Source organism: Equus przewalskii, chromosome 1, assembly GCF_037783145.1.
Source record: "Equus przewalskii isolate Varuska chromosome 1, EquPr2, whole genome shotgun sequence".
NCBI classification, from domain to species: domain Eukaryota; kingdom Metazoa; phylum Chordata; class Mammalia; order Perissodactyla; family Equidae; genus Equus; species Equus przewalskii.
In genome coordinates this window covers 139,501,983-139,522,701 of record NC_091831.1, presented here as the reverse complement: position 1 = coordinate 139,522,701, position 20,719 = coordinate 139,501,983, and the positions used below count along the sequence as shown (strand labels likewise).

Here is a 20,719-nt window from a genome sequence, read left to right as displayed (position 1 = left end):
TCCTCTCTATTCTCAAGGCCACCTGTGAGCTAAGGTTTTCCTCAGCTCTCCCCTGGAACAGAGTCACACGAATGCCCTGCCCCGGTTCTCTGCTTCCTCCCATCCTTCCTCCTTACTGCTGACTGTTAATACAGAGCTCACCATGTCACTCTTCTGCTTAAAAACTTGAAGACCCCTTGGCCCCCTCTTCAATGCTAATTTTATTTAAATGGGAAGGAATTACCATCACGAGGAATATCTGTCAAGTAATCACCAAAGCCAAGAAAAAAATATTCTTTTTTGCCTGAAAAATAATGGTGCATGCAGTCTGCAAGCATGAGTTTCTGGCAAACACTTAAGTTTAAGAACAACCGCAGATGGCTGCAGCATTTTAGCTATGGGCAAGGAAAGAACCCAGAGAGACCCCAGAGAGAGAGCCCATTGTGTTCAATTCCTCAGTTTCAAGGGAGATTTCGGAGAGTGAATTGGACAGTGTCCCGTTTTTCTTCTGGTTTCAAGACGATCAGCTCCTTTGCTTTGGAGCCTTCATAAGGCTTTCTTGTAAAGTCGCCATGGATTGGGAGTGGGGGGCAGTGTCATCAGGGTTGGAGAAACCAGTAGTGGGAGGATGGTTCTCCAAAGGGAGGAGTGCTAAAGCCTGTTTAAATAGCTTTGAAAATGAGTCAAAAGAGAGAGTGACGGTGGAGGCATTGGCGTTGCAGCAGACTTGAAAGCTCTTCAGCTTTCTTTTGCCAAAAATGAGGGGGAGGGGGTTGAATGTGGCAAAATTAAATATCTGAACTTCCTGTTCTACAATAAAGAAAAGATAGTTGTAACTTAAATCTGGAGAAAGGATTGTGGTGACAAGTTCTCCCTATTAGACAATCCATGAAGGCAGACGTTGGCTGTCTCTTTCAGTAGGCAGAGCATGAGCCCAACGAGTAGAAGGTGGTGTTGAAGCTTGGTCCCTTTTTTGCGGCTGACCCAACGGATTACGGAAGCAGTGAATAAAGAAGACATTGCCCACCCTCAGGGAGCTTACAGTTCTAGCAGGGGAAACAATTACCAAATAAGTACTTCATATGGTTCTGTGACAGAAAAGGTAAGAATTCGGGAAAGTTTGAGAGAAGCTGAAATGGCGGAGGAAGAGCGTGGTGTGAGAGGAGCTCCCAAAGAGCTCAAGAATTTAAAATTTGGGAGAAGGAGGAACAGGAAAAAGATCCTGAGAAAGAAGAGTCAGAAGGTAAAGAAGACCAAAAAAAGTATTTTTATCACCAAAGCCAAGACGAGAGAGGGTTTCAAGAAGGAAGATAAGGTTAATTGTATCGCGTGGTGCTGAGAGATCATGTCAGAAGAAGGCAGAAAACTTATATTGGATGAAGCAAAGAAGATCTTGGTGACCCCCAGAAAGAGCAGTTTCTGCAAAGTGGTGAAGCCGGAGCCTGAATGGGAAGGAGAAGAGGAGACAGTGCGGAGGCAGTGCCTGTGTCCAACTCTTAGAACGCTTGGCTGTGAGTGGAGAGCAGATAGAATAGGCAAGAGCGTGAGGGAGGGGTGGAGTTAAGGGAAGTTTTGTTTGCTTGACTTTCTTGGTAATGGAAGATTCTAGCATACATTTGAGCACTGGAGGGAAGAATCCAGGTGTGATGAAGAGGTTGAAGATTTGGGAAGGAGACGGTATGCCTAATGGAAGAGGACCCCTGCTTAGGCAGGATGGGATGAGATCCAGGCACATGTGGAGGGACTGGCTTTGGGGTTGGAGGAGGGACATGTACTCCGTTGTAATCTACATGGGAGGAGAGGACAGGTACAAATGCAACTGATCGATTTTCTCTGCCACGCTTCTTCTCCGGGAACAAAGGGGTTAGAAACATAAAGCTCTGGGAAGAGGAAATGAAATTATGATTGTGAAAGCGGTGGGTGCTTCTAGAAAAGCATGGCAAAACTGCGGGGCTGTGTTGAGGGCTAAAGTGAGAACGTGATGAGAGCCACACCAAAAGGTCCAGTTGTGTCACATTCGTCAGTAACACTGATCTACTTAGGCTCAGGCATGAATAAGCACTCGGGCCTTTGCCAGGCAAGGACAATCAAGAGGGGCACAACGGATTTAGTAATATTTTTAGGACAGCATGGGAAGACTATGGCCTCTAAGGTGGCTACAGCAGGAAATAAAGATGGGAGGAGGTTCACGGACATAGAGAAAGTGGAGGGACCACTGGCTTGGAGATCTCATTGAGGCTGGAGAACTATCACAGTGAGGGGACTGGAAGCGGGTGGTGAGAGAAAAGATTTCAGAGGAGGTACAGATTCTGATGATGACAAGGTCCCAGCTGGCCACCTGGAGTGAGTGGGTTGAGGTGGAGGGAGAATGTCACTGAAGGTGCAGTTGTCACGGAACTCCGCAGCCAGGGTGTTACTTAGATCAGCCACAAGGATATTCAGCTGCTTAGCACGATGGGGTGGAAAGGAAGACAGAGGCTAAAGCTTTCAGTGAGCAGGGGAGACAGGGTGAGTGGCTGGATGGTGTGAACCTCAAAGGAGGTTTCAGTTTTAGAGAAAGAAAAAGAGAGTTAATGGTCCAGGGGTAGCACTCCAGAAGACATCAACCCTAGCTTCCAACACTGACATTGGGGGATTTGTGTTTAAAAACCCTTCCTCTACTTCAGAGGGCAACAGGGCAAACAGCGTCCTCAAGGGTCAGCCTGAGTACAATGAGGAGAAGGAGTTGGAAGGATAGGTTCGGGCAGGCAGAGGGCAGTAGCAGTTCCTGGCACAGCAAGAAGGCTGCGTGGATGTGGCACACCTCTCAGTGGAGTCTGAGGTTACTTAATATCCTCAACTGAGTGCAACCAGTATCAGCTCTGGACACTTTGTAGAGATCAAGACAACCCAAATTATGACAGACCTGGTTTCCAGGTCACGGTTTCTGAATCCCTTTGAAGGTTCTTTTATGTCACTTGAAAGTATATAGATGATAAATTACACAAAACAGCTGAAAGAGTGGGTCACTGACTTTACAAAAATAACACATAAGTGACCAGACATCTCAGCCATTAAAGTTTTTTTATATTAGACCCTATTTCTTCTGCCTTTCCAGTCTCTTCCCCTGCCATTTGCCTTACACTCCACCCAGCTATACCAAACTAGTCCACATTTCCCAAACACACGGCGCCCATGCGAGCCTCTGAGATTGTGTGATGTTCCTCTATCTCGTACAGCCCCTGGATTGCGGGCAGGTGACCTAGTGTCACCTGGTTACCCTTTGTCGTCTCTCTTCCTTAAGTCAACTGAGCATTTTTCATTGCCTCAGGCTGGCAGAATGCAGAGGGGAAAAAATAGTTTCCTGGCTTTTGAGTTTCAAAATCCAGGCCCTATAGAGGTAGGCAGGATTGGCCACAATAATAGCTTTGGGAAAAGGAATGTGTGACAGGAGCAAGGCTTCTCCTGCCTCCTCCACAGGCAGGAGGGAGGAGGAGAGGCTGAGGCAGGAGCGGTCCCCAGATCTGCTTCCCCTGGGGCTCTCTGAACTGGAGTTTCTGTCATTAAGCCACTCAGCCTACTAACCTGTCCCATTTTGGCTTACATTGTGCCTTAAATTTGCTTTCACTGCCATTATTTAAAGTTGTGGATACCGTAAATTTTAAAGGTCCAGATTTCAGGCCCCTCTTGAGAAAAAAATCAGAAGATCTGGCCGCACTGGGCTCACATTCCCTCAAGGCCACAGTCAGCTGTCCCCTTCAATGGGGCAGGTGCTCTCCATTCCCCTGGATTGTTGTCCTCTGATCCTTACCTGCCTGACCTTTGTAGTTCTTTCAACTTCAGATCCCCTGATGCCCCATGAGCTGAGGGCTAGGCTATAGGCTAATGAATATGACTAGTCTTGGGGAATCTAGTTGTAGCCTTAGAGACCAAAAAGAATCTGGCTTCCCCCAACACTGGGGAAAACAGCTGATTTCCTCTGTGCAAAAGTACAGTTAGCTTCTGCTCCCTCCCTAAGTCTGCCCAGATGCACAGCCCAGGCTCAGTAAGGAAAGACTTAGCTGTCACCTCAAAAAAAAGCCAGATCTGACCCTTCTCTGCCAGGCTCGGAGAAGAGCAGAGAGGAGTATGTGACCATGCCCCCCCATGTCACATTATGTGCATGACGACACCATCCTCTCATTCAGAGGCACTGTGTACGCACTGAGAGAGCAGACAAACACCGGCACATCCTAAGAGCTTAAAGTATGAACCCAAAGTCTCACAGCTAATTAGTGACAGAGCAGGCAGGCCTCCTCTCTTCCCCACCGGTGCCCTGGAAGACCACACCGCTCCACCCTGTGAGCACAAGAGCTGGGGAGGAGGCCCCGCCCAGGCCAGAAGGAAAAGCGTTTCCCTCCTCACCTGGATGGAGGCAGTCAAGCTGCTGCCAGTTCATTCTCCAGCCCATGGTGTCAAGAATTAGTCCAAAATTTCTATCGTGCCCTGACTCATTTAAGGAAACTTTCCAAGTTTATTTGCACCTCTAACTCCATGGGTTCAACAGATCTGCAGAGCATGTTTCCTACAAAGAGCTCCTATCTGCTCTCGCCCTCTTAGAAGCAGCCTTCCAAAGCTGAGGTGGAGTGCAAGGAGAAAGCTGGAGACAAAGAACTGACAAATCAAAGGGGTACCGCTAATCGACATGCAGGTTTTCTGGGTCTGGTCTTTTGCTGCGGCTGGATCATTGTCTGACCAGGAGCGTTCATTCTGGAAGGAAAAGCAGGACACTGGAAGCAAGCTTCAGGCATTTTACTACTCTCTCTGTGGACTTGCCGGTTGCCATGGTTACTTTTTCCAAAACACTAAATTGGGGCTCTCCCCCCTTTTCCACCCTGGAGAGGGGATCAAAGAAGAGGGATGTCTGTGCCCCGAAGAATCTGAGGAGAGCAGGACTTTCCTTGCTTCTACGCCGCTGTACTTTCTGCTCTGGAGAGCAAGTCTGCCCTGCATTCCAGGCTTTTCGTTACGGCTTCAGTCTCTGTCACTCCTGGGCAGGGTGGATTGAGCCAGATCTAACCCCTGAGGCTTGGAGCTTTTCCGGAGCCCATCAGCCCAGCTCCCACACTCGCGGCAACTCAAAGCGGGCGCGCCGGGCCTCAGGCCGGCCCCCAGCAGCCGGCGCTCACCGAAGAATTTGCGCCGCCGGGTGCAAAACGAAAACGCGGAGCCCCGTGTTCCAAAGGCAGGAGGAAAGCCTTTTCCCCTTCTTCCGTGCGCGGCCTCTCTTTCCACTTGTCGTGGTGGTTTTTATTTGCCATTTAACGTGGCGCTCTCTAGGGCACATGGATACTCGCGGGACACCTCACAGGCGCCCAGGGACCCCCCCACCCTGGGACTCAAGTGCCCTGGGCTGTGCCCCCAGCCCCGACCCATCCCCAATCCGTGCCCAAGCCACCATCCTGCGGAGGACCCGGGTGTTCAGTGGGCGAGGACGGAGGAGAGGCGGGCGACGGAGAGAGTCCCCTGGAAGCCGCGGGAGACGCGACCCTGTGTGAGCCATGGGTCCAATTCCAGGCACATCCCATGTTCCACTGGACTTCGCTTACAAAACGCAAATTCAACGATAAAATTATTAAGAATTTCAATGTGGTGACTGCAGAGCATTAAACTGCAAGCCAGCCCGCTTCTGAGCGCGGGTCCTATGTGACTGCACTGGCCCGTTGCCCCTGCAGCTGGCTTGCCTGCCTGGCCCCTGTCAGAGGGAAGGGTCCTCCTTGTGTGGACTCCAGCTCACCAGGCAGGAGCGCTCAGGGGCCACAGCTGATTGGCCCTAGGGATTTGCTCCTCCCTCCACTCTCTCCCCCAGCCTGGGGTGGTGGGGGAGCAGGTACTATACACATACAGACGTCCCCCCTTGTCCATGGTTTGGCTTTCCACGATCCAGTTACCTGCAGTCTGAAAATATCGATGGAAAATTTCAGAAATAAACAATAGGTAAGTTTTAAATTGGGCGCTATTCTGAGTAGCGTGATGAAGCCTCCTGAGGTCCTGCTCCATCCTGGCCAGGACGTGAATCATCCTTTTGCCCATCCTATCCATGCTGTGTAGCTACCAGACTGTTAGTCGCTCGGTAACCATATCAGTCATCAGATTGCCTGTGGTGGTATCACAGTGCTTGTGTTCAAGTAACCTTTATTTTACTTAATAATGGCCCCAAAGTGCAAGAGGAGTGATGCTGCAATTTGGATACCCCAAAGAGAAGCCATGAAGTGCTTCCTTTAACTGAAAAGGTGAAAGTTCTCAATAGGGAAAGAAAAAAAATTGTATGCTGATGTTGCTAAGATCTGTGGTAAGGACGAATCTTCTATCAGTAAAATTGTGAAGAAGGAAAAGAATTCACGCTAGTTTTGCTGTCTCACCTCAAATGTGCCTACATAGGAAGAAACAGTATATATAGCGATGGGCACTATCCTCCGTTTGAGGTATCCACTGGGGGTCTTGGAACGGATCAGCCATGGATAAGGGGGGACTACTGTAAATACAAAAGAAAAGTACCAGACTCACTTCTTCCTAAGTTTCTTCTAGGACACTGTTCAAACCTTTCTATTGTATAGGCGGGGTTGCGTTAGTTACATTAGACCCCATCTCCCTTTATTGCTTTAAAATCATCTTATTGAGGCTTAATTGGTATACAATAAAGTGTACAATTTAAATATTTTAAGTGTACAATTTTATGAGTTTTAACATATATATATATACACACACTTGTGAAGCCATCCCCAAAATTAGGATAACATTTCCATCACCCTTTTGTAACCTATCTTTTCCTCCACCCAATCTCCAGGCAACTACTGACCTGCTTCCTGTCACTACTGATTAGTTTGCATTTTCTATTTTATGTACTGTAATCACATAGTCTATACTCTTTCCTGCCCGGCTTCTTTCACTCAGTGTATTGATTTTGAGATTCGTTCATATTGTTGTTTGTATCAACAGTTTGCTCCTTAATATTCCTGAACAATATCGTAATGTAGTTAAACCACAGTTTATTTAATTATTAATGAACATTTGGGCGGTTAGCCAATAGTTTTCGCTATTTCAGATAAGGCTATCATGAACACCAGTGTATGTGAGTGGAATGGCTGTGTCAGATGGTACGGATATGTTTAACTTTTTAAGAAACTGCCAAATTATCTTTCAAAATACCACTGCGTTCCCACCCGTAGTGTATGAGACTTAAACAGTTGCTCCATGTTTTCACCAGCTCTGGGTAGGTGTCAGTCTTTTAATTTTAGCCATTTTAGAGGTATCTGATCTTGGTCTTAATTTGCATTTCCCTGATTACTAATGATTTTGAACATTTTTTGGTGAGTTTAAAACTGGCCTTTTGTATGTCTTCTTTTAGGAAGTGTCTGGTCAAGTCTTTTCCCTGTTTTTAAATTTTGGTTTGTCTTATTGAATTTTAAGAGTTTTTAAAATATATGTATATTCTGGATTCAAGTTCTTTGTCTGATGATATATGTGTTTCAAATATTCTCTCCTAGTCTGTGGTCTGCCTTATTTTCTTAGAGTCTAGTAAAGGTCAAGTTTTTTCAATTTTTCAGTAAGTCCAGTTATCAAGTTTTTCTTTTATGGTTCTAAGAAAACTTTGCCACTCCAAGGTCACAAAAATTTTTCTCCTGTTTTCTTCTAGAAGTTTAAAAATTTTAAGTTTTGCATTTAGATCTCTGATCCATTTTGAGTTAATTTTTGTGTATGGTGTGAGGTAAGGGTTGATGCCTCCACTCCCTTTATGGATATCCAGTTGATCCAGTGCATTTGTTGAAAAGATTTTCCTTTCCCCATTGAATTGCCTTGGTACCTTTGTTAAAAATTGGCAATATATGTGTGGGGCTCTTTCTGGACTCGCTATTCTGTTGCATTAATCTGTATGTTTATTTTTTGCCAATACCAAACTGTTTTGGTTACTGTAGCTTTGTAGTAAGTCTTGAAACGTAAAGGTAAGATTGGTAAGTTGGAAGATAAGTTCTCCAACTTTGATCTTTTAAAAAATTACTTTATGTGGGGGCTATGGAGTTGCCCTGTTCAGATCTCCTTCAAAAGAACCTATTGGGAGCATAGTTGACAGCCCACCCTGTGAATTCACTACCAAGTCCACAGAAAGGCCAAGCGTCTCTGAGTAGCTTCTAACCAATGACTACGTATGGCGAAGCTACTAGTGGGAACCTGTTCCATCCAATGCAGACCTCTTCCAACAGGCAATCTTTGCTTGTGGACTCCCCATTCCTGGCCCAAACTCCCTCAGAACTGCATGGTGGTCTGAAGTCCATACAATTTGCACACAATTCTTCTTTCCCTCTCCCCTTTCACAGGTGTCAGAGCTGCCTTGGGGTCTGACGGCTTCCTTGCCTACTCCTGCTCCATTCCCTCTTAGCCTTCCCAGTCAACTTTCCCCTATAAATCTCCTGCATGTCTAATCCAGTCTTGCTGCCTGCTTCACAAAGCCCCTAACTCACATACTTTGGCTATTCTAGGTCTTTTGCATTTCTATATAAGTTTTAGAAATCAGCTTGTGAAATTCTACAAAAAGCAACCAAAAAAACGCCTGCTGGAACTTTAATTGTCAGCTCATTGATTCTATAAAACAACTTGGGCAAAGTGCCACAGTAACAATATTGAGTCTTATATCACAAATATGATATCTCTTGCCATTTATTAGGTCTTCTTCAATTTCTCTTAGCAATGTTTTATACTTTTTAGTATACTCAGTATCAAAAAAATATCTTTTGGTAAATTTATTCCTCAGTATTTTATGTTCTTTGGTACTACTGTATTAGAATTGGTTTTGAATTTTTATTTTCCAATTGATTACTACTAGTGTATAAAAAGACACTTGGATTTTGTATATTGACCTTGTATCCTGAAACCCTGCTAAATTCATTAGTAGTCCCAGTTCTTTCGTCTCTGCTCCCCTCACCTTTTTAAACAAACATTTTCACGGGACCCCAGTGCTAAGGTAAGAGTGGGATGTGGGTTGCTGGAGCTTCAGGTCTGTCTCCTCCCTAGAACTCCCCTACCCCTTCAAAAACAGCTTCTGGAAATTCCTGAAGAACTCCAAGATTCCAAGTAACACGGCTCAACAGTCCACCATTCTCAAGGAGTTGGTGTTCACTGAGCAGCTCCCCTCATATTTAGAGGCATTTTATCCCATGTTAGTCTTTAAACAAACAAAAAAAATCACCACCTTGCGAGATCAGTAGAAGTAGTTCGATTTTAAAGATGAAGACATAGAGATTAAATCTCCTTGACATTGTCTCGCAGTTGGTTTCTGTCTGAGGAAGGAAATCCATCTGTCTGACTCCGAAGTTCAGGCTCTCTCCTCTCGCCTCAACCTGGCTATTGCCAAGCTGACCTGGGCAGACAGCCAGGTTTCAAAATGCATGTCTGCTGAAGGCCAACTCTTTAGACTGGCTGATGTTGCATTCATCCAGCACGTGGGCTTGCAGGTCAGGAGGCATGACTGGGCTCTGGGATTCCACCCCAACGGCGCCTACCGCCCTGTCTGGTTTCCCAGCTTCCTGTTCCACCCACACTGCTTTTTGAGGGCACCAAAAGCACTGACTTCTCGCTCACCCGTCTGACGAATTGTTTGCAAGTCTAAGCATTTTTTACTTCTCTGCTGCCTTTGCAGAGAACATCTTTCGGAACTGTGTGACCCAGTGCGCTTTTGGTTCTCTTCTAAAGTCTCTGGTCACCTTTTATCCATCTTCTGTCCGGATTCCTCGTTGTGACCTCTTCTCATTAATAACCCAGGGTCACCCAGTCTGCAGACTTCTGTTTTGTCCCTCTCCACACTCATTCTTGGAGACACTCTTTCAAACACTTATAGGAGGCAAGACACCTCTCATCAGGACTGCCAGGTGCCTAAAGGTATGTTCCCCAGGCTTCCTGGGTTTCTAGGATAACCCTACTGTCCCCATAAAGCCGTTAAAATAGCTTGGAAATTCTAATAGTTTTGCATTTAAATGATGTTTTCCAGATTATCCCCCATCCCCCACCACCTTCCTCTACTCTCAGAAGAGCACAAATCCTTTCTTAGACCCAAGTATGTCTTGATTTGTACTTAGGGGGACATATTTAACATTTCCAAAGAATGTCCCCACTTAGATGGGCACATTGACAATATTCAAACCTTGTGGAAAAACAAGCTCACCATAAATCTACCCAAACAGGTAGCTAATTTCTAAATTTCTCTTACTTCTAGGGCTACCACCATCCTTTTTGTTTTCCTTCCTCCTTCTCTTCTCCCGTCTAATCACCAGGCCTAGCCCATTGTTTGCTCCGAACAAGTTTTGGGTTGGGCTCTATCCTCTGTAGCTATTGGCCAGGCCAGGGCTGCACCAGTTCACTCGTGATTAGTTCATGGATTTCAAAAGACTAATCTTCTAGTCTGTAGTATTCCTCAGTCAGGGTCGATGACACAAGGACAAAAATCTTTTCCTCTGGCACTTTTTGTCACAGGTGTCCACAATCTAATGCTATTCAAAAACCAGAAGCCTGCCTCAGCAGATTTTGTATTGGCTCCCTATTTTCTATTCACTAAATCCAAACTGTCTTGTCTGCTCTTTAAGGATTTCTGCCAGGGTCCTGTATCGCCAAGTTCGTTGTTCATATTACTCCTCAATACGGAACTCCTTCAGCCAAGAGAAGAAACCAGAGGTTTGCTGGCCCTTTTGTCTGACCTGATTGTTGTCTCCTCCTTGTTTCTGCCCATTTTATTTGACATGCCATGGACGCCAACTTTCTGTCTATCTTCAATTTTCCTAGCCCTATATTTTTCTATCCCAGGATTTCTTCTCTAACCCTTTCCAACCTTCAAGATATGTGTGTTCTAGAGAAAATCTTTTAGAATATACTTAGTATATATCTCATTTGCTATTAAACTAGGTCTGGCGAGCAGAAGTTCCGCCATTAACCGGAAATGAATATCATTAGACTGTGAGCTTCTTCAAGACAAGGACAATGTCTTACTTAACTTTATATCACCAGCATCTAGTCCAGTGCCAGGCACATTATTTGAGTGCAGTAAATATATGTTGAATAAATAAACACTACTTTACGGTATTGTTCCCTTGAGCAAGTTCCTTAAACGTGGAAGAGTTTCAGCTTCCTCACCTGGAGATCGTGCTCAGAATACTGACATCATGGGTTATGAACCTTAAATAAGAAAACCTATGTAAAGGTCCTAGCACAGAACTTGGCACAGAGAGCTCGATCCATGTGAGTTCGCACCTTCCTGTTACGTTTTTAGAATTGTCATCAGAATTATAGAGTTCCCATAATTGCTCCTGCATTTCAGGATATTTTTGCTACAGCCGCATCTGGGGTAGTAACAAGTTCAAGTGTAATTGTAATAATCTGAAAGAAAACAACTCTTGGTCCAACAGGAGGAACATCCACAAGGACTCCTGCTTATAGGACCATTTATTATCAATTTTTGGTGTGGGGCTTGGCTCTGACAATTCTGACATGCAGATATATGCCGGTTTATCTTTTTAAGGGGTTCCATAAATGCATCATCTGTTTGGACACTAGGCTTCATAAAGGCCAAGACCATTTTTCCCCCCTCTTCCTTACTTTTCATACAGGGGAAAAACTATATAATCCACAACCTGAATACTCTTTGGATGCTCCAGCGTGTTCACTGTCACACTGAACTCTGCCTATTTGTATCCAGCAGGGAGAATGAAAATTATTATCCTGAGGAGCTGCTAAATCATTTCCATAGGATTTAATAATTTTCATACTTTTGGAGCGACGGTTGCTCCTAAACTGAACTATGCCCTCAACTTTTCTATCTGTAAAACAGGGGTAATAGTTTGCACTGTCACCTTCTTCTTAGGATTAACAATTATTATGATACAGAGGAAAGAGCACTGGACTGGGAGTCAAGAGAACTGAGCTCTATCCCCTGCTTTGACTAGCTGCATAGACCTTGAGAAGGTCTATGAGGAGTCTAAATGAGAAGTCTAAATGAAGCATTCTCTACGTCAGCTCTCAAATCAAGAATTATATGCTTTTTAAGAAATGAAATGAGTTAAATGGCCCTCTTCTTCTACCCAGGGAAGGCAGATGAGAGCGAGCAGACTTTCTGTGCAACGTATAGAAAGGGAACTTGGTCTGTGCTGGCCATGGTAGGTATGTGGCATCTTTGTGCCAACCATATATATGTCCTAGCACCACATACTAGGTAGGAACTCAGAGAAGGTGGACATGTCCGATTGGTGACAAGAACTCTAGGGAAGTAGAGCCATGTGGATTACTTGGATACCTTTGCACAAAGGTAATTACTATCTTTTTGTACAAAAATAGAACCTATTACTATGCATTCTTTGCAGACTTCCTAAGCTGCTCACCAGCCCTCTGACCTATGGTTGGAGGGATTGCCCATAGGTATACCTCAGCAGAGAGGGACTGGAGAAAGAAATGGGAGGGTGCCTCTTACACCTGTTGGAGTGTTAGTCCCTCCTCCAGGGATCAACTCAAGTGCAGCAGGTGAAGAGCTGCCCCTGGTATTCACTTGATAATCAGGCCAAAGTCAGGGCAGATCACCTCCAACCCCAAACCCTTCTGGATCCAGATTGAACCTTAGTATCTGTCTGTGCCTGTATACTATCATATTTTCTAGTTGCTGGAAAGTGTCACAGGGTTTCCAATCAAGAGGCTTGTGTTCAAGTCCCACTTACACAAACTGTCTGGCTTTGGGCAAGACCCTTCAGGGTTCTGAGCCAATTGATGGAAGGATCAAGAGAAATGGGGATGTGTAGAGTACTTTAGTCCAGGGCTAGTCACGGCTGCCCTGGTCCTCACTCCTCTACAAATCTTCTCCTACCCAAATACTGTTTTGAGGAAGTTTTGTTAAATTAACTAAGACTGATCCCTTTGTCAGGGATATTTGAAGAGGGGGCAGCAGTACAAACCAGAGGCTTTAGAACCAGAGGGGACAGGGTACTGCAGTCCTGTAACTTTGAAGTGACTTCCCCGGGAGAAAGCTCTGCTTTCTGTAGCATCATTTCACCCACCCCGGCCCCAGCCACAGCTAGGTTCTCTTCCCAGACCTGTTCCGGACCTTGGTTTGGCATTGTTGTGGTCTGGGAATGCCCCCAGGGAGCCCTGTCTCAGGCTCTGTTCTCATAGGAAGGGTACCTCAAAGAGTCCTACCCCACTTCACTTGGGACGTGCATCATGGCAAGGAATGGTGACACGCCCTGTGGTCACCACTGCCACAGCCCAGCCTAGTGCCTGCCTCCAGTTCATAGCCTGTGGTGGCCATTAAAAGTATGGGATTCGAGTCACCCCAGCCAATAGAACTGGAATCAAGGATCCTTACTGTGAAAAGATGCCTGACTCTCCACCTCCAGCCCAACTACTCAGAGCTTTTGCTTTTATCCAAATAGATGATTTGAATGCCAGTTTAAAACAGTTGCCTGTGCCATTGTGATGCAAGGAAAGCACATAGGCTGGGGAGTCTAACTGGCCCTGGGTTTAAACCCCAACTTTGCCAGTCACTGTTTAGGTAACATCTTGGCAAACTGCTGAACTTGGTTTACAGGTGTGTAAAATGGAGATGCTGATGCCTTTGTACAGCTGTTGTGAGGATTAAACAGAAGTGCAATCAAGAGGGGTAAAATGCCTAGCCCATAGTGGGGACAGACAGGTTTTTTCTTGCTTCCCTCTCACCAGAGAAAGACCAAATTCCATGTTTGACTCATTTAAGAGGATTAAACTTTTTCTGTTAAAAGGCCAATCGGGTAGTAATTGATCAAGATTCTACCTGATCATTTCAGTTCAAGTATTAAAGTGTCCAAAGTCAATGGATCCATTTGCAGCATGGATCTCCTACAAAGTGGCACTGTTTGGCAGGGAGTCTGCCAGCTGTTTCCTCCCTACTCCACACCCTCGCCCTGACTAGTCCTATCCCAGCCTAAGGTTTGAAGGAAAAGAGCCATCAAGTTCTGTCTAGGATTTTTAGACACCAAGTAAGGATTATGATGGAAACTCTCATTCGTGAAATTCAAATTATCCTTTTTCCTGGGAAGCCCTCACTAATGGAGAGGCTCATTTTGATTTTCTAGTTTATGATTTATATAGAGACCATCTGTGCATGTGTGTGTGTCTCAGAAGTAACCAATCCCAAAACAGTAGAATGAGTGGGCTTAGTCTAGAGAGGCCAGTCTACTTGGAGTACTTCACCGTATATCTCAAGTCTTGCAATTGTCTGTCCATCCTGGTCAGATGACTCATTAAGACAGCCAAAATGACAAGCTCTGCAGTGCTGTTGGCTCCTTTGGTTTCTTTATGCATAGACAACACTTAGAAGATATGCATCCCAAAGGACATACAGACTGGATTTGAAAAATCTTAAAGAACCGCTGCAAAAACTTAGCTGCCACTTGCAATATAAATGTCACCATATCTTTGCTTATTTTAATTCCCCTTCACGTTTAGGAGACAATAGTATACTTCAAACTTGAAACGCATCCAGACACAGCCAACACAAGTTGTATCTTATGCTTATTTATCCAAGTTCCTTAAAGCCAAAAACATCTTTCAACAATAATGACCACACTGCAATATAAGTGCATAAAACCTTTGGTCCTAAAGGACAAGGCAATATGTTTCTCTGTGCTCTCATAGTACTTGCTTTAAAAAAAAGCTTCTGCAGTTCACCTTAAAACACCCAAGTTGCTAACTTCCGAGCAAAGCAATCAAAAGAAGGAATTATTTCCGCTTCAAGTTGGTAGCGGCAACAGAAATACAAGTCCTAAGCAGCTTTTTAAATCAAGTGTGATCACATTGTGCTAATAAGGAGCCTTTTCTTAGCAGAACAACCGTAAATCCCAAATTTTCTGGGATTGTCCTGATTTTGAATGCCCTGACCCACCGCCAAGGTCTCTATTTAGACAAAGTATCCCATTTTCTGGTTCCGAGAGGATGTCAGCAAACAGTTCAATTTAAAGATAAGTGGCACACCCAATTCTTATAAAAAGCAAGAGTTAAGTATCACCGTCCCAGCTTGTCTTTTTTGAAACCACAATTTTCTAAAGTCTTGTTTGCATAGATCTGCGATATCCCTACGTAATGTTGCTTCCAAGCTCAATTAGGGAGATTTTTATTTCCCTTGCACAAGACATCTCCTTTTATGCACTTGGAGTACCCCGAGCGGGTTTATAATTACACAGTCTTAATTGAAGGGGTACGGATGAAAAACTACTGTTCTTCATCCCCAATTCCAATTTTCTAGAAAGACATTAAGTCTTCAATTCCTGGATACCTGAAAAAAAGCAAAAAAAGCATAGATGGCTGGAATGCCTCCTCTTTTTGGTTTCAGCACGGATCTTTTGTTACAGCAATGAAAATGAATAGAAAAACGTTTCTGTGCTGTGAGAGATAAGAAAAACCAGTCCTTGAACGTTTGCAACAAAACACCACCACTTGCTGCTTGAATTGACACTGAATTAAAAAGCTGAAGCTTGGAAGTAAAATAATTTTGCTACTCTTTAAATATTTGAGCAGTTTATAATAGACCTCTCCCCCTAGCAGTGCACGCCACTCGCAGTAACATTCTGCACATTCCTATTTTGCCGGTGTGAATTTTATTCCCTTCAGATGAAAACCCACAGAAATAAACTCTGGAAAGGATGATTGTTTCCCCCTTCCATCCTCACGTCAATGAAATATTTTGAGTGAACTGTTTTCTGATCACAAAATTCATGCCCGAATTGTTTATAAAAAAAGTCAAGAAGCAATTATTTAAGAGAATACATTCTAGGAAAAGTTAGCCAAGACCAACCCGTAAGACCTCAAAAAATGAACATATTTCAAAGAATTTTGTTCTTTTCAATATTTGCATGAGTTTTTTTTCCCCCCCAGGAAAATGTGCAAATGTCGAGGTTACCTGAGTCTGCTGGTCACTTCTAGTTTCCGGACTCTTGAAGATGATGAGTTTTGCTAATGATGCACGGCTGTTAGGAACCGGGTGGCTTTTCTGGCAATCACTCTGTGTGTGCCATCTTTTATAAAGGTGCTTCTTGTTGCTAAGAGATCAGTTGCTTAGAGACCAAATCATTAAAAAAATATATATGTCAGGGGCCACCATAAATTATAACCAAATTTTGTCATTTCAGCTCGCCCTCTGAACGTTTGGCTTTTGTAATAGATCGTAACGTACCAAGAGAAGCCAGTTACTAATCACAAATAGAAAACTGACCATGAGGAGGAGAAAAGATCTGTGCGTTCGCTCCCATGGACAGATAATAATGCCTCAGATTCCCTGTGATGAGTTACATTGTTGCAAGCCTCTCTCAAACTTTCATTCCTCCTGGGGATCCTAGACAGAGGCTGGGAGTATAGATTTACCTACATATATGGACCTGTCCCAGGCAGACTTGAGTGCAGTTTGGAGTATGAAGACATGTGGGAATTGTAAAGCTACTTTAGTCTTTTCCAAAGGAAAATTAAGGGAAAAATGCTACACTTAGGAAAACGTAAGTTGGAAATCTGAAAGTGATCTTAGCCTTCAGCCAGATGTTCTCATGTGTGAACAATTGTCGTTGCTTCAGGTCCAGGTGTGTGTGTGCTGTGGGGAGGGGGCCGGGGTACAAATCTACATTGTATCTTCTCCTCTGTACTCAGATACAGCGTTAACCAGGAGGCTGGAGTCAATTCAACTGCTTGAGTAGGTAAGCTTTGGCTTTGCGGCTCTTTTTTTCCTCCTTTCTGGTGACTCTGCCCATTGGGACCCTCTCCCCTCAAATTAACTGTCACATAAGTAGTATCCCTCCCAGGGACATTTGCATTTTAGGAATATATTTTTAAATGAAAGACTCTTAAAGTCCTTTAAGATTCAAAGGAATGGTGGCATTCCAAGCTTCCTAATAGGTAGGGTGGGAGTTGTTTGGGAACAAAATACAGCTAGACACAACCTTTCACTGTGTAACTCCATAAGGCAACTCCTTCCTCCATCTCTCCTTTCTTGACCCCCTCCATCCTTCACAGGTCTCCTTAGTCGCATCTTGGGTGAGAAGAAAGCAAGAAAATGAGGGATCACAGACTTGGAGTTAAAAATCAAGATAGGATGTAGAAAGAGTACCTAGGATCTTAGAGATTTTTTTCCTTTACTAGCCTCCAAGGTGCTTCTAATACAGAATAACTCCTGCCTTTGGCTTGGTTGGTAAAGCGTCTTGTGATGGACACATTGTATGCGAGCGGGTGGGGTGGGGACTGGAGGCTAGGGTGGAAGTGCCGGGTGTCAGGATGGAGAGGTCCAGTTCTCATTCACTCTTTCCTTCTGGTCACTGTCAGATTAGCATCATCCTATCACTCATTCATAAAGTGGATGAAAGACCCACAACCAGTTTGGATTTATTTAGAGACAGACATACAGTAGTAAAAAGAAAAAAATTACACCCTGTGCAAATGGGTTGGGGAAATTCATTACAATAGGAAATGAGACACTGATTTTCCCAATTCAGGCGCCGAGTGAAACAGACACATGGCATTCGAGTGTCACAGAAGAAACCCAGGTAGGCCAACAAAACATACATTTTCCCTAAAAGTCTCTTTCTTCTTTCTAATCCCCCAAATTTCTCTTTGTTGCCTATTTTTTGAGAGAGAAATGGAAGCAGAAAGGGAAAGGATCCAAGATAGAGGAATTAGGGATAGAAAAAGGCAAGAGAAATAAAATTTTCGAGTACATCATCGGTACTCAGGAAATGCTAGTTAAATGAGAGAGAGAAAGAGGAGCCTAAGGGGGCCTAAGAACTCGACTGTATGTTCCTTGAGGCGGAAACCGCCTTATCTGCTTCCTTCCCCAATTCCAAGTACTTTCTACAGGGCTTTTGCATCTAGAACACAGTCAAATGTTTTTGCTAAATTCTAAGTCAAAGGAGAAAAAGAGCAGGAGAGCTGGGCCTGAGATGGTGGAGCTATTACTTGGCTCTATACTCATTGTGCCTGGTTCCCTCCAAAGGAGCATGCTCTGCAGACATTTGTATTTTGGACCTCACTCTAAACGTAAAAGCCTGCCCTTCTCCTTTTCCATCCATCCTGGTCTCTCCACTCCTTTGGCTCTGATTTGGCCCTCCCCTGCCTTGTGGCCATTTGCTTTGGATTCTTAGTTTCTACCTCTGGGACATGAGGCCCCACACCTGCCTTTTGGCCACCTCTTGGCTATCAGGAGGTGGCTCAGGCACCATTCTGCATACCAGTCCCTGGCAGCCTCTAGGCTTTCACCTGCCTGGGTGGAGGTGGGGAGATGCAATGGTCCATGAAGGACTCGCCCAGTTGTCAACACTGTGTGGCTGAAGGAAAGAAATAGGCTTGGATCCACAAGGTTTCTACCTACAAATGTCCCAACTTGAAAGTTTGAAATATTTTGCATGGATTAACTATTTGCACCAGGGAATATGGTCTGGTGTCACTTTGGGTCCTTCAGTCTAGGAGACCACTTGTGCACAGGTACCTGGACCGCAGAGCCCCCACACTCTGACCCCACCAGGGCTGGGAAGCTGCCCGGCCCATGCAAGCTCCATCTCCCAATCTCAGGGAAGAGGGAACTGCCGGGAACCCAGAACAGTGGGCTCCTGCCTCCAGATTAGGAGATGGCACACTGAGAGCCATCAAGCCCCAAGGCATCCCCTGCAGATGCCTTTTGTTGGAGAAACCAGTATCCCCTGATGCCACTCCTGACTGAGCACCCAGAGATCCTGATGCTGTCTATTGCCTACCGCCCAAGTGCCAGTAACTTCCTCAGGACTTGCCTCTCCTGGCTGAAAACCCAAGGCACCATTTCTAGAAAGGCTCTCACAGCCTCCTTTTTAGCTAGGAGGTAGGAAGGATCCAATGCTATGTTGGGAAGGTTCCAGTGTAGTGGCCTGAAACTCTGTTCCTATTTCTCCAGGAAACTGTTTCCAGAAGAGGGAAAATGGCCTACGGAGGAGCATGACCTGCTAGATAAGAATGGAGGCTGCTTCAAGCATCTTGGGTCCTCTCCAGAAGGACCTCTGCATGCAGCCTAGAGCAGCTCGTAGAAGCTTGACCAGTACCAAACAAGGTTGCTTTTTCCAAGATGCCATGTCCTGGGTGGACAGCTGCTCTTAGAAGCCAGAGCACCAGGGGGCAGCAGAGGAGGGCTTGCCCCAGAAAAGTCACCTCCAGCCATCCATCGCACAGGCTACTATCAAAGAGTGGGATTTGGGCAGCGGAGGACAGCAAAGCACGACTACCTCAAGTTGAACCCTAGGGCAACTTTGGGAGGCATGAGGTGAAGGGGTAGAGGGTCTGCTTTCCCAGGGGACAGCTACCTGTCCTAGCCAGAGGTGCTGCAACCAAGCTTTCCCTTGTGCTGACTGCCTCTCTGAACTCAAACATCTCTGTCGAGACTTCTGGCATGCTAAGGCCTGAGACACGGAGGCCTGGATCAATGCAAGCAGACCTCAAGACACTCGGTTATAGGTGCCCTCCTTGGTCCGTCCCCCTCCTCCCAGTCTCACCTCCTCCCAGCAGTGAAGGAGGCCCCATCACATTTCATCCTCCCCTTTTGGACATCACCACAGCCCTACTCAGCAAAATTCCTCTAAACGCCTTTCTCTCCATCCAGATTGTGTCCCAACTTTGTGGGTGCACATCTGTCCACATCCCCACCCACCAGTTCTCCAATAATTACCTAAAGAGCAAGGCCAGACACAATGTACCACTTGGGTACTCCAGAAAGACTTGCCCTTGTGCCTGTCACCAACAATGGGCCTGACCCAACTATCCAGGAAAATTGACCTGTAACAACTCTCTGTCCTTCTCTCCTGCTGGAACAACCCTTCTCTCCCCTCCCTTTCCTGCTCCACCCCTGCCACAGAAAATATGGTTTCTACCCACGCCGAAGTCCCGAAGCTCTAGTCATACCAATACTCTGGCAACCAGCCAGCCATTGGGGGAGCTACCACAACCTGTTCCAGGAAGGCCTCCAAGACTCCTGGCTCTGACACGAAGACAACAACCAAGAGGCTACCAGCCACCCCTGGGCTCCAGAGCAAGTACGTGTGTCCAGCTCATCTTGCTGGTTACCAGATTTTCAAGGCAAGGAGCTCTCAGACTGCATTTTGTGTGATGATTAACATAACAAAAGAGCACAGCCTCATAAGCACCACTACACAGGCCAACTTCACTGCTTTTCTTCAGAAAAACCATGATGTTCTTCTCCTAGATTGCCTGGCCCAGGCTGATCCTCTTCCCAGCCGGCAATTTCCCGCTAGTCGCTGCCTTTGACAACTTCCGGGTATTAATTATACCCATCTGTTGAGTAGTTATACTGAGTGAGAGAAGACTGGGAGAGGGATGAGAAATCAGAAAAGAATACGATGTGGTGGGGGGAAATGGGGAAGCAAACAAGCCAAGGGTCCTCTTGGACTTATGAAGCTATGTGTCCCCACAAGGTGCACATTATTAACATCCACACTGAACAAATTCCACAGTAACCTGCTAACTCTGGAATCTTCTAACCCTCAAGAGAAAAGGTTGAGATAATTACTGTTTGCAACACAGTTATAAGCCAACCATGCTGTTTTAGCAAAGTGCAATTAAACTGAGTAAAATTCTCATAAATCAAGCTAGTCTCCATTCTCTCTCTCTCTTCTCTGACCCCCCGCCCCCGCTGAGTTCATCTCTTCCTGTCTCCCTCCTCTCTCTACCTGTACATCCCAGCCAGCCACCTCTCATCTGCAGG

The 20,719-nt window shown here is 45.3% G+C and overlaps 1 protein-coding gene and 1 long non-coding RNA gene across 6 annotated transcripts in view; one reads left to right on the top strand and one right to left on the bottom strand.

The window, feature by feature from the left end:
• The window catches only part of CYP19A1 (cytochrome P450 family 19 subfamily A member 1), a 111,215-nt gene that overhangs the window by 48,488 nt on the left and 42,008 nt on the right, over positions 1–20,719 (bottom strand). Inside the window, exon 1 of one of the 4 annotated variants that reach the window (XM_008513836.2) lies at positions 15,899–17,014. The exons of the other annotated variants lie outside the window; for them this stretch is intronic. The gene's annotated coding sequence lies outside the window, so the exon portion shown is untranslated. Of the gene's footprint in view, positions 1–15,898; positions 17,015–20,719 lie in introns of those variants that run through there. 4 annotated transcript variants of the gene reach the window in all.
• Positions 9,765–20,595, top strand: LOC139076631 (uncharacterized). Of its 2 annotated transcripts, XR_011528420.1 has the most exons (4): positions 9,765–9,870; positions 16,636–16,682; positions 17,475–17,525; positions 18,902–20,595. It is a non-coding gene; the product is annotated as an uncharacterized lncRNA (long non-coding RNA). The 2 variants fall into 2 exon arrangements; XR_011528418.1 differs by lacking the exon at positions 9,765–9,870 and having other exon boundaries at positions 16,545–16,682.